The sequence below is a fragment of the Piliocolobus tephrosceles genome, chromosome 14 (genome assembly GCF_002776525.5).
Source record: "Piliocolobus tephrosceles isolate RC106 chromosome 14, ASM277652v3, whole genome shotgun sequence".
In the NCBI taxonomy this organism is placed as follows: Eukaryota; Metazoa; Chordata; class Mammalia; order Primates; family Cercopithecidae; genus Piliocolobus; species Piliocolobus tephrosceles.
Window position 1 is genome coordinate 6920611 of NC_045447.1, and position 13920 is coordinate 6934530.

Below are 13920 nucleotides of genomic sequence, written 5' to 3' on the forward strand. Positions count from 1 at the left end.
AGGCAAATCGCTGGAGCTCGGAGTTCGAGACCAGCCTGGCCAACATGGCGAAACTCCGTTTCTACTAAAAATACAAAAAATTAGCTGGACCTGTAATCCCAGCTATTCAGGAGGCTGAGGCAGGAGAATCGCTTGAACCTGGGAGGCAGAGGTACAGTGAGCCAAGATCATGCCACTGCGCTCCAGCCTGGGAGACAGAACGAGACTCTATCTCAAAAATAGTAACAATAATAATACAAAAATTAGACCAAGCACAGTGGCTCACGCCTGTAATCCCAGCACTTTGGGAGGCCAAGGCAGGTGGATCACCTGAGGTCAGGGGTTCCACGGGTTCAGGGGTTCCGGGGGTGTGCTCTGGCACACCCCAGTGTAGGGATTTGTGCTCTGGCAAGAGGAGGTGCAGTTTGGAATTACACTGCTCTGGCTCTTGGGGAGGGTTATTGTTAGCTGGAATTCAGAGAGAGCTGGCTGGGAGAGTTGGGAATGCCATTCCCCCTCTTTCTGGTGGAGAAGAGCTTACCCTTGCAGGCACAGTGCAGCATCCCACACTGGAAGCCTTGCTTTGGGGTCAGCTGCCTTCAAGTCCAGGTTCTACCACTTATAAGCTGACTGACCTGGGGCCTAGCCTGGCCAGACCTGACCAGCCTGGCCAACACAGTGAAACTCTGTCTCTACTAAAAACACAAAAATTAGCTGGGCATAGCGGCAGGCGCCTGCAATCCCAGCTACTCGGGAGGCTGAGGCAGGAGAATCTCTTGAACCCAAGAATCGGAGGCTGCATTGAGCCAAGATCGCACCATTGCACTCCAGCCTGGGCAACATCAAAACTCCATCTCCATGAAATATATAAAAATTAGGCCAGGCATGGTGGCTCACGCCTGTAATCCCAGCACTTTGGGAGGCTGAGGCAAGCGAACCACTTAAGGCCAGGAGTTCTAATTTTTTTTTTTTTTGAGGCGGAGTCTTGCTCTGTCTCCCAGGCTGGAATGCAGTGGCCAAATCTCAGCTCACTGCAAGCTCCGCCTCCCGGGTTCACGCCATTCTCCTGCCTCAGCCTCCAGAGTAGCTGGGACTACAGGCGCCTGCCACCACGCCCGGCTAATTTTTTGTATTTTTATAGAGACGGAGTTTCACCGTGTTAGCCAGGATGGTCTCGATCTCCAAGGCCAGGAGTTCTAGACCAGCCTAGCGAACAAGGTGAAGAAACCCTGTCTCTACAAAAAAACACAAAAATTAGCTGGATGTGGTGGTGTGTGTCTGTAATCCCAGCTACTCAAGAGGCTGAGGCTGCAGTGCGCCAAGATCGTGCCACTGCACTCCAGCCTGGGTGATAGAGGGAGACCCTATCCCCCCCCAAAAAAAAGAGAGAAAGAATGGTGACCACCACCTGTGGATGGGGGAGGGGAGTTGGCATCTAATGGGAACAGAGTTTCAGTTTCAGAAAATGAGAACGTTCTGGAGATGCATAGTGTTCATGGTTGCACAACACTGTGTAAGTGCTTCATGCCACTCAACTGTACACTTAAAAATGGTAAATTTTATGTTATATATTCACCACAGTTTTTAAAATTAAAAAAAAAAACCTATTTACAAGTTGTGAAAAATGCTATAAAGAGAAACTATAGTGGGCGCCGAAGAAATCACAGGAGGAGGCCAGGCGCAGTGGCTCACTCCTGTAATCCCAGCACTTTGGGAGGCCAAGGTGGGCAGATCACCCGAGGTTGGGAATTCAAGACCAGCCTGACCCACACGGAGAAACCCCATCTCTACTAAACATACAAAATTAGCCGGGCTTGGTGGCGCATGCCTATAATCCCAGCTACTTGGGAAGGCTGAGCCAGGAGAATAGCTTGAACCTGGGAGGTGGAGGTTGCGGTGAGCCGAGATCACACCACCGCACTCCAGCCTGGGTAACAAGAGCAAAACTCCATCTTTAAAAAAAAAAAAAAAAAAGAAAGAAAGAAAAAAGAAATCACAGGAGGATGAGATCAAAGTTAGGTGAGGGGCTCTCCAGGGCCTCCCGAAGGAGGTATCCACCTCCTCCCCACTGGACCAGGATCTCCCCAAGGAGTCAATGGGGCATTCACGTCTCCATGTCCCTAGAAACAAAAACTGTTTAAGACAAAAGGCTTGTCCAGGCTCAAACCAGTAAATGGAGTAAGACCTGAAGCCCCACTCATCGAAGGGCTTAACAAGGACTGAGACCCCCAGAACCTAGTGGCTCATGAAAGAGGCTGCCTTGCTGCGTGCAGTGGCTCATGCCTGTAATCCCAGCACTTTGATAGGCTGAGGTGGAGGGATTGCTTGAGTTCAGGAGTCTGAAACAGCCTGGGTGGCCAGGCGCGGTGGATCACCTGAGGTCAGGATTTTGAGACAAGCCTGGCCAACATGGCAAAACGCCATCTTTACTGAAAATACAAAAAGTAGCCAGGCGTGGTGGTGCACACCTGTAATCCCAGCTACTCAGGAGGCTGAGGCAGGAGAATCACTTGAATCCAGGAAGTGGAGGTTGCAGTGAGCCAAGATCGCATAGCTGCACTCCAGCCTGTGCAAGTGAACAAGACGCTATTTCCAAAAAAAAGAGAAAAAAAGAAAAACAAACAGCCTGGGCAAAATGGCAAAACCCCCCGTCTACACAAAAAAATACAAAAATTAGGCATAGTGGTACATGCCTATAGGATCCCAGCTACTTGGGAGGCTAAGGCAGAAGGATCATTTGAGCCCAGGATGCAGAGGTTACAGTGAGCTGAGATCACAACACTGCACTCCAGCCTGGGTGACAAAGTGAGACCCTGCCTCAAAAAAGAAAAAACTAAGAAAGTGGCTGCCTTGGGCTCAAGGCTGGAGAGGGAGATGACAAAGACTGAAGGAGAAAATCGATCCTGTCCAGAAGAGAAGAACAAGCCTACAACCCTCTGACCCCAGAAATTCCACTTATGGGAGATAATCAGCCACGTGGACCAAGACTTACATGCCAAGATGCTCCTTATAGCTTTTCTCATAAGAGGGAAAAGAGGGCAACAATAATCTAAATGTCTAGTAATACAGGATTCAATAAATTATGGCATATCTGTATAATAGCAATTGTGTAATTGTAGGCCGGGCGTGGTGGCTCAAGCCTGTAATCCCAGCACTTTGGGAGGCCCAGACGGGCGGATCACGAGGTCAGGAGATCGAGACCATCCTGGCTAACACGGTGAAACCCCGTCTCTACTAAAAAAATACAAAATCTAGCCGGGCGAGGTGGCGGGCGCCTGTAGTCCCAGCTACTCGGGAGGCTGAGGCAGGAGAATGGCGTAAACCCGGGAGGCGGAGCTTGCTGTGAGCTGAGATCCGGCCACTGCACTCCAGCCCCGGCGATAGAGCGAGACTCCGTCTCAAAAAAAAAAAAAAAACAAATGTATAATTGTAAAAACAACTCAGAAGAATACACTGTAACATTAAAAGGGAAAAAGCAAGCTATCAACTGTGTATTCAATGTATATATACACTATTGCTCTAATTATGAAAACACAGACATTATCAGAGGAAACACACCAGCATCTTCACTGTAGTTAGCTCTGGATGGTGAGGTCACAAGTGATTTATATATTTATTTTGGTATTTATTCTTTTCAGTATTTTTCTTTTTTTTTTTGTTTTTGAGACAGAATCTCACTCTATCTCCCAGGCTGGAATGCAGTGGCACAATCTCGGCTCACTGCAACCTCCACCTCCCAGGTGTAAGTGATTCTCCAGCCTCACCCTCCTGAGTAGCTGGGACCACAGGTACTCGCCACGGCATCCAGCTAATTTTTGTATTTTTAGCAGAGACGGGGTTTCACCATGTTGGCCAGGTTGGTCTTGAGCTCCTCACCTCAAGTGATCCGCCCACCTTGGCCTCCCAAAGTGCTTGGATTACAGACATGAGCCACTGTGCCTGGCCTACCTTTTATTCTTTTGAAACAGGGTCTCAGTCTGTCACCCAGGTTAGAGTGCAGTGGCATGATCACGACTCAGTGCAACCGCAACCTCCCAAGCTCAGGTGATCCTCCTGCTTCAGCCTCCCATGGCATGCGCCACTATACCCTACTAATTTTTTCTTTTAGGAGACATTTTGTTTTTTTGTTTTTTTTCATCACATTGCCCAGGCTGTTCTTAACCTGGCCTCAAGTAATCCACCCGCTTTGGCCTCCCCAAGTACTGGGATTACACGCATGAGCACCTCACCCCACCACAAGAAAAATGTATTTAAAGGGCCTGTACAATGCCTGGCAAATTATGGGTGCTCAAGGAGTATCTACTGCCTTACAAGTGAATTAAAAATGCAATAAATACTGCTTCTGCAGCCCCACAGAGAAAAAGGTTGATGGTTATCTTGGCAAGGAGGAAGAGGGTCCAGGTGAAAGCCACACAACTGGCTGCAGAGGTAAGAACGGAAGGAAGTCCTGTACAAGATGTGAAAGACCGCCAGCAACTTGAGATAGGCTTTGTTCTGCCAGCTACTCCTGCTGCATGCAATGCTCCACAAACCAGCGCTGCTGCCAGCACCTCAGAGGTGCACTTCAGCTCCGACGAAGGATGTTTCCCAGGTCACACGGGAAACCAATACGTACAGCTGAGAACAAAGCTCAACCACAACTTCTGGCTCAAGTCACTAAGGCAAAACTCCCTCCCAGCACAAAAGAGATTTCCCACGTGCCACCCATAGGTATAAACGGTGATGTCGCCAGTGGCAAGGCCCAGGTCTGCCAGCTCCCAGGTGAGGCGGTCCAGTCTGAATGGCACCTTTTAAATCTAAAAGCTAATGATAAACAATTATATTTCACCAGAGACAAAGCTCACGATATCCCATGTCGCTCCCATCTCCAACACCACAGCCAGTGCCTGTATTTCTTTGTCGCAATGACAGACTCAAGTTTCCTGAGGCTGTACAAGTCCCAGAAATAATCTTAACAAGAGATCGAGTTATGATCTGAAAAGAAGACAGTCTAGTTAGCCCTGCCTCCTTACATGAAATTTATTTAAAACCAAAATTACAACATTTGGAGCACGAAGCCCAAGGTCTGCTGGCAATTTTGGTTTTTTGGGGAGAAACGCATTGTTTTAAAATCTAGTATAGATAGGCCCTATTTAGTACCTGTCTGCCCATGACAAGATTTCACAGTAGGGAAATCTCATTATTGAATTTAGAAATACATGAATTGACCCACCTGGCCTATTCTGGTTTGAAATAGAAACCAACACAGAAATGATCTTAAGCGGTAGGATAATGAGACATATAACCAGCATACAGCCACAGCCATTAGCAACATGAGTCAGTACTTTGTGCAAGGCAAAAAAAAAAAAAAAACCCTCAAAAGTACAATAAAATAATCCTTCAGGATAAAAAAGAGAACTGAAATTCAAAAGAGGTTAGGAGTGGTGAACAGGCAAAAAAAAAAAAAAAAAAAAAAAAGCACAACAAAAATCCCTCAGCCAAGCACAAGGCAACCAGACCCATGCTGGAACCAGTTCTGACTTGCCATTCCTGAAATTCCACTCTCCCGAGGTTTCCTGGTTCTTCCTTCCTCAGGCTTTCTTTTTACCTATTTGGGCCCAGTGGAGGCTGGAGAGGGCCAAGGGCACTGTACGAGATGGGACGCCCCCACAGTGGGCTTAGGGGCTAAGGCAAGGGCATGCAGTCAGCATTAGGGGGCCACCAAAAACCAAAATTCACAGGTATGCAGAAGCTCGTGGGAGAAGTCTCCTGGCCTAACTAACCAGCCAACAGTCTAGAGCCAGACTGGGCCTGAGTGAAGTCAGACAAAAAGGAAGGGCCAAGAGGCAGGAAGCAAGGAAAAATCAAAGGATGACAGGATCCTGCTAAAACATCTCAGTCCCACAGCTAGGTCTGGAGGGGGTGTCACATTTTAACAAAAAACCAATAAGATGGTTGCAGGAATGCCAAAATGAACCAAAACAAATTCCGCACTAAAATGCAGAACCACCGCAGAGCCAACAGTTAACATGCTTAGCCAAGAGGCAACCTGGGTCTCAGTCCTCACTTGTGGCCAACACTGGGTTCAGTCTGTCTCCTGCTTCTTAGCATTAGTCCTTCCATAGTCTCTACCAAACAGCAGACACTGAGATCTGGCTGAGCTCCCCAGCTATACTAAGCCATTCTGGTGCTTCCAGGAAGATGGGTGATAGTCACCACAGCAAAACATTAGCCAGCCATATAAATTTGGGGTGGGGAGGTCACAGTTCCACCAACCAAGAGGAAAAAATAAGCATTAAGAGAAAGGAGGCCGGGCGCCATAGCTCAGGCCTGTAATCCCAGCACTTTGGGAGGCCAAGGCAGGCAGATCACCTGAGGTCAGATGTCTGAGACTAGCCTGACCAACATGGTGAAACCCTGTCTCTATTAAAAACACAAAAATTGGCCGGGTGTGGTGGTGTATGCCTGTAATCCCAGCTACTCCACAGGCTGAGGCACGAGAATCACTTGAACCCAGGAGGCGGAGGTTGCAGTGAGCTGAGATCACACCCCTGCACTCCAGCTTGGGCGACAGAGTGAGACTGTCTCCAAAAAAAAGAAAGAAAAGAAAAAAGAAGGAAGGAAGGGAAAGGAAGGGAAAGGGAGGGAGGGAGAGAGGAAGGGAGGAAGGAAAGAAGGAGAAAGGAACCAGAAAAACAGATCAACCAACAAAAACATACATTTCATCACCTTCCTATGGAGAGAAACAATTCACTGTGAATCTTATGTGACGCTCCCAAGAACCCTAATAGATACCCAAGGCAGGCATAATTATTCCCATTTTACAGATGCAAGATCTGAGGCTCAGAGACTTGCTTTGTAAAGGTAACCAATGAGGACCAGAATTCAGCTGCTCAGGCTCCAAGAGACACACTTGCCCAAACAAGTAGAAACTCACTCTCAAAGGATTATTTGCCAATCCCCAAGGAAAGCAGTTATCCTCACAAGGCAGGATTCCTCGGGCGTCTGTTTTTCCTGAGCATCTCGTACTGTTCTAACCCTGCCTTAAACTGACCAACTACCACACACTCCGTGTCTATTAAGCTTTAGAGAGCTCCAGATGCTACTCTAGAGGCTCAGCACTGTATAAGCAAGTGCCCACTAATGTTTGGGCCTCGAATTCCTTCTGTATTGTCCATGCCTTAGGCCAGCACCTGTGGCATCCATTGGCACAGTTTCTCTATGGGTGGCACCACAAGGGGCCCATGTCTGTCTTAGGACTTGACAGCAGTTATACCAACAACCATAGGAGGAACCACTGTATCAGGCCCTCTGCTAGGCCCTTCACCGTTGCCCAAACCTGCCAGGTGGAGGTGCACGCCCCGATTTATGCAGATAAAGCCTCAGACAGCCCCAGACTGATAGGTTTAGGGAAGAAAGAAGCAGGATCTGTACCCCAATGCCTGGACCTCCCCAGTCCCACCTTACACCACAGGGCTGTGCATAGACATGACTAAATGGCCGCAGCGAGATTCGGAGAAACCATGCTAAGACCGCATACGAATGGTTTACAAAAGCCAAATTAGATGATACTGTACAAAGCCACATCAAATGCACACTAAACCTTAAAGAAAACAAAAAAATCTTAGGGAAAGTTTAACAGTCCTGTAAACCAAAGGCATTTAATTTAAAGATTTCTCCCAGGAAGCCATTTAGCAAATGACACACTGCCCAGCCCCCCTTCTCCCACTTCCTTCAAGCTCACCACTGAAAACACCTCCTATTCTTGCCTAAAGGTGGGCTCCGACCTCCCACGATATTTAGGAGGAGAAAAGAAAAGGGAAAAAGAGGCAAAAAATCCACCTCTTAGTTTTTTAAGTAGGCAAATCCACTCTTCAGAGACCCACAGTTTCAACAGGGCTGAATTTCTCTCTTGGGGGTTGGAGGGAGGCAAAAGAGAAGAAAAAAAAAAAAACCCATCTGGCAGGCCCCGAGTGGCGACATCCTGTTTATTATTAAACATTTTTAGCATGGAGCATTCAGCATTTCGAAAATAACCCTCTGGTTCCCGCACTCACACCAAGACTGGGCGGTCGCTAGCCTCCCTCCCCCGGCCGCCAACTTTAGCGCCGCCGGGGCCCGGCCCACCCCGCGCCGGGAACGGCCCCGCGAACGCCGCCGAGCGCCCCGGGCCCAAGGCCCGACCCCGCAGGATCCCGCCTCGGGCGCGTTGCTCCGTCAACTGGGCGGGGCGGGGAGCACGGACGCTGGCCCCGGAACCCCGAAACCTGGCTGCGGGCCCGGGGCCCCTCCGGCCTCTGCAGCCCAGCCCGGCCCGGCCTCGGGGGCACGGGGGTGGCGGGCGAGCCCTGAGGGAGGCGTGCGGCCCCCGGACCCCGCCCGAGACTGAGGCCGCGCGGCGCCGCCACAACAATGGCGAGCGCGCCCGGGCCCGCCGCCCCCAGGCCCCGCGGCCTCTCAGCCCCGCAGCCCCGCGCCCGGCAGGAAGGAAGCGGCGGCGGCGGGGGCCGAGCCCTGCCGCGCTCGCGGACAAAGGTCGGGCAGGGCCGCCGCAAGGCCCCCGGCGGCCGCCGCGGGAGACAAAGCCCGGCCGGGCCGCGCCGCCTCCATTTTAGCGCCGCCGCCCCCGCGCCCCGGCCCCGGCCCCGGCCCACCTGGTCTGGTTCCGCGGGCGCGGCCGGGCCGGGCGATGGCGGTCGGGCGGCGGTCGGGCGCGGGGGCGGCGGGATGGCGGCGGATTGCGAGGCGGCGGCACGGGCTGCTCGCTCCCTCGCTCCCTCCCTCCTCCCGGGCTCGCTCGTCGCTGCGCGCTGGAGCCTCGGCGCCTGTCTCGCCGCTCGCTCCCTCTCGCGCTCGGCTCCCCGCCCCCCCGCCTGCCGCCGCCCCCGCCTCCTCGGCCTCCTCCTCCCGTCGCCGCCCGCAGCCTGGGCCAGCGCAGCGCCCCCTGTCGCGCCTCCCGGGAGCGGCGGCCTTGGGATCGGCCCGGGGCCGAGCGAGGGCGGGGGCCCGGGGGGAGGGGCAGGGAGCGGCGGGAGGGGGCTGGGAAGGGGGGAGACTCGGGGACGGCGGGTGGGGCAGGAGAGAGCGAGGCTGACCCGGGCAGAGCGGAGCTCCGGGAGGAGACCTGGAGGAGGGGCCAGGAGCCGAGAGAAGGGGCCTGGGGATGGCCTGGGCCCGGGGAAAGAGCGCCCGGAAAGAGGGGGAAGGGATGGAGGGGGCAGTGACCAGGGAGCGAGTCCGGATCTCCGCCCCCTCCCCCGTCAAAACTGCAGAGCCTCAGAACAGACTGAGCCCGGATTTTGTTAAAATATGTATACGGTATATGCACGGAAAGGAAGCAGAAATAATACTTTTTTCATTTCAAAAGCAAGATTGTTGCACAATATGGGTACTTTGTCCCATTTTTACAAAATGAAAACTAATACGCCCCTCCTCTTGAGTGTTGTGTGTTTGTGTGATTACAAAATGAAAGGTACGGGAGCTGCACTCCCATATTGGTTACCTCTGTGGTTTGAGGTTGGGAGAGCGGAGGAGGGTTCTTACTTTTTTAGACACCTAACCAACTATAAAAGCAATTTCAAAAAGCAAATTAAAAAAAAAAATGCTAGGGTCTGGCACCCGAATCATCCCACCCTCTTCCAGGCACGGTTGCTAACACACTAAGCACCAGCTGCGGCCCATGCCCTATGCTAAAAAGCACGTGGTTTGTCTCAATCCTAACCCAGGGGCAGATACTGTTCTAATTCACAGGTGAGACAAAGGCGGCTCTGAGAGAATGTGCCCAAAGCCACACAGCTGGACCCAGAAGGAAAATTAACCCACTTCAGCCTAACTCCAGAACTTTTTTTTTCTTTTTTTGATAGAGTCTCTCTCTGTCCCCCAGGCTGGAGTGCAGTGGTGCAATCTCTGCTTAGTGCAACCTCCAACTCCTAGATTCAAGCGATTCTCCTGCCTCAGCCTCCAGAGGAGCTGGGATTACAAACACCTGCCACCACGCCTGACTAATTTTTGTATTTTTAGTAGAGATGGGGTTTCACCATGTTGGCCAAGTTGGTCTGGAACTCCTGGGCTAAAGTGATCCGCCTACCTCGGCCTCCCAAAGTGTTGGGATTATAGTGCAGGCCACTCTCTTTTAAATCATCAAATTTGCATTATTCCCCTGCCAATGTCTTCAATATTTTCCTATCTCTACAAAACAGGGAGGATGTAGTCCTAATTTTTATTTTCCATTTTGTACCTTGACCATCTTCAGGATGGCCATAGAATCGGCCCAGTGCTCAAAACCCAGCAACTAACAAAAATGATAGAAGGCAAATAAACAAATAAAAAATAAATTAAATAAACTGAGCCTCAGGTTCTTCATCTGTAAGGCTGGCACAGTGGCTCACACTTTTAATCCCACCACTTTGGTAGGTCGAGGTGGGCGGATCACGAGGTCAGGAGTTAGAGACCAGCCTGACCAACATGGTGAAACCCTATCTCTACTAAAAATACAAAAATTAGCCGGGCATGGTGGTAGGTGCCAGTAATCCCAGCTACTTGGGAGGCTGAGGCAGAATTGCCTGAACCTGGGTGGTGGAGGTTGCACTGAGCTAAGATCGCACCACTGCACTCCAGCCTGGGTGACAGAGTGAGACTCCATCTCAAAAAAAAAAAAAAAGATAGAAAGCAAATAAACAAAAAATAAGCTGGAGCCTTAGATTCTTCATCTGTAAGGCCAGGTGCGGTGGCTCACCCCTGTAATCCCAGCACTTTGGGAGGCTGAGGCAGATGGATCACCTGAGGTCAGGAGTTTGAGACCAACAGGGTGAAACCCCATCTCTACTAAAAATGCAAAAATTAGCCAGGTATGGTGGTGTGCGCCTGTAATCCCAGCTACTCGGGAGGCTGAGGCAGGAGAATCACTTGAACCCAGGAGGTGGAGGTTGCAGTGAGCCAAGAGCACACCACTTCACTCCAGCCTGGGCAACAGAGAGAGACTCTGTCTCAAAACAAAACAAAACAAAACAAAACAAAATGATAGGAGGAAGCTGAACAGTAACAGGGTGGTTTACTGAGCACTTACTATGTGACAGCCCCTGTGCTAAATACTCCCTATAGAGTCACTCAGGTAATCCTCACAACATACCCACAAAACAGACATTACTAGTGTGCCTATCCAACAGAGAAGAAAAGTAGACTTTGTGGAGGCAATACAAAGGCCCCCACCAAAGATGTCCAAGTCCTGATCCCTGAAACCTGTGAATATGGTACCTTCTATGGCAAAAGGGACTCTGTAGGATCTTGAGATGCAGAGATGAATCCTGGATTATTTGGTTGGGCAGGTGGAATCACAAGGATCCTCACAAGAGGAAGGAAGAAGGGTCAGGGTCGGAGAAGATGTGGTTGATGAATTAATCATTTTGACTGACAAAGGAATGATGCAGGACCTCATGACCGGAAATGCAGGCCGCCTCTAGAAGCTACAAAGGACAAGGAATGGATTCTCCCCTAAAGCCTCCAGAAGAAAATGAGCCCTGCCAACCACTGTGACCTCCAGAACTTTAAGATAACAAAGTTACATAAGCCACTAAATGTGTGGTAATGTAGCAATAGAAAACTAGTACAAACTTGGAGACTTGCGGAAGGCAATACGGTGAGGTACGGGTTAAAAGGCAAGCTAGGGCCAGGCACAGTGGCTCAAGCCTGTAATCCCAGCACTTTGGGAGGCCGAGGTGGGCGGATCACGAGGTCAGGCATTTGAGACCAGCCTGACCAACATGCTGAAACCCAGTCTCTACTAAAAATACAAAAATTAGCCAGGCGTGGTGGTACGTGCCTGTAATCCCAGCTACTCAAGAGGCTGAGGCAGGAGAACTGCTTGAACCCGGGAGGTGGAGGTTGCATTGAGCTGAAATTGCCCCATTGCACTACAGCCTGGGTGACAGAGCAAGACTCCGTATCAAAAAAAAAAAAAAAAAAGAAAAGAAAAGAAAAGAAAAAGGCAAACTAGCAGTCTTGGGAGAGAAAAGACCTGGCTTCAAATCCAGCTCAGCCACCTCCTACCTCCCTATCCTCATGGAGAGAATGACATGCACTCATCCATCCCTGCAAAGTGCTTAGCCCAGGGGAGAGCCCTGGGAATCAAAGTTCATTGGCCACCTGCACTCTGGTGCTCACTGTGCCAGGCTCTGGGGCCATGCTGTTGAACTGGGCAGACAGGGGCCACTACAGTCAATAAAACGAACACAGGCTGGGCGCGGTGGCTCACACCTGTAATCCCAGCACTTTGGGAGGCCAAGGCGGGCGGATCACAAGGTCAGGAGATCGGGATCATCCTGGCCAACAAAGTGAAAACCCGTCTCTACTAAAAATACAAAAATTAGCTGGGCATGGTGGCATGTGCCTGTAATCCCAGCTACTCAGGAGGCTGAGGCAGGAGAATCGCTTGAACTCAGGAGTCGGAGTTTGCAGTGAGCCAAGATCGCCACTCCACTCCAGCTTGGTGACAGAACAAGACTCCATCTCAAAGCAAACAAACAAACACAAACTGATATTCCAAGGTTTTAGTTCTGGTTCTGCCTCCAGCCAGCAGAGCTAGCCTTTTGGTGCCTAAGAGTTTCTACCTGTGAAAATTGGGTGGGGACCGGGCACGGTGGCTCACACCTGTAATCCCAGCACTTTGGGAGGCCAAGGCAGGCGGATCACAAGGTTAGGAGACCGAGACCATCCTAGCTAACACGGTGAAAACCCGTCTCTACTAAAAATACAAAAAATTAGCCAAGCAAGGTGGCGGGCGCCTGTAGTCCCAGCTACTCAGGAGGCTGAGGCAGGAGAATGGCGTGAACCTGGAAGGTGGAGCTTGCAGTGAGCCGAGATCGCACCACTGCACTCCAGCCTGGGCGACACAGCGAGACTCCATTTCAAAAAAAAAAGAAAATTGGGTGGGGAGCACTGTAGTGTCTCTCCAGCTGGGATACCCAAGCAGAGAAGAGAGCTTGCCACAAAGTAAGCACTCAATCTCCATGGTGGTTAAAAAGTGGATGCCTGGCCAACTGAGGTCAAAAACATGGCTCCTGACCAACCACACAAAACACATGGCTCACAAAACCAGCCAAATAAGCACATGCAGTAAAGCCTCTAAACCCCAGCTAGCCTGGAGGTGGGTGCCCCGCCTTCCTTCCACCACTGTCACCACTATGGTGACAAAGCATCCAGCAAAGTGTTAGAGGAAGAAAACGTACCTGGTGTTTCGAATACCTGCACTTAACAGTCGAGAAAATAGAGCATCAGAAAGTTCAATGATTTGCCCAGCCAGGTGCAGTGGCTCACGCATGTGATCCCAGCACTTTGGAAGGCCAAGCTGGACAGATCGCTTGAGCCCAGGAGTTCAAGACCAACCTAGACAACACAATGAGACCCCAATCTCTAGAAAAAGATTTTAAAAATAAGCCCAACATGGTGGTGCACACCTGTGATCCCAGTTACTCGTTAAACTGAGGCCAGAGGATCACTTGAGCCCAGGAGGTTGAGGCTGCACTGTGCTGTGATCATGCCACCACACTCCAGCCTGGATGACAGAGCGAGACCCTGTCTCAAAAAATAAAAAATTTAAAAAAAATTTTTAAAAACTTGCCCACGGTCACAAGTTCCAGTAAAACCAAGCCTCCTGGGCCATCCAATAACAATATAATGTGAGTCACACAGATCATTTAAAGCCCTCTAGCCGGGCGCGGTGGCTCAAGCCTGTAATCCCAGCACTTTGGGAGGCCGAGACAGGCGGATCACAAGGTCAGGAGATCGAGACCATCCTGGCTAACATGGTGAAACCCCGTCTCTACTAAAAAAATACAAAAAACTAGCCAGGCGAGGTGGCAGTTGCCTGTAGTCCCAGCTACTCGGGAGGCTGAGGCAGGAGAATGGCGTAAACCTGGGAGGCGGAGCTTGCAGTGAGCTGAGATCCGGCCACTGCACTCCAGCCGG

At 50.8% G+C, this 13920-nt stretch overlaps 1 protein-coding gene across 5 annotated transcripts in view; it reads right to left on the reverse strand.

Annotated features, from left to right (window-relative positions):
• PRRC2B (proline rich coiled-coil 2B) overlaps window positions 1–8822 on the reverse strand; it is a 108640-nt gene extending 99818 nt beyond the window's left edge. For 3 of the 5 annotated variants that reach the window (XM_023216923.3, XM_026457133.1, XM_026457131.2), the window contains exon 1: window positions 8613–8821. The gene's annotated coding sequence lies outside the window, so the exon portion shown is untranslated. Of the gene's footprint in view, window positions 1–8612 lie in introns of all 5 variants that reach the window. The other 2 variants (XR_002732556.1, XM_023216924.2) reach the window with 1 other exon arrangement.
• Between the last annotated feature and the right edge of the window lie 5098 nt (window positions 8823–13920).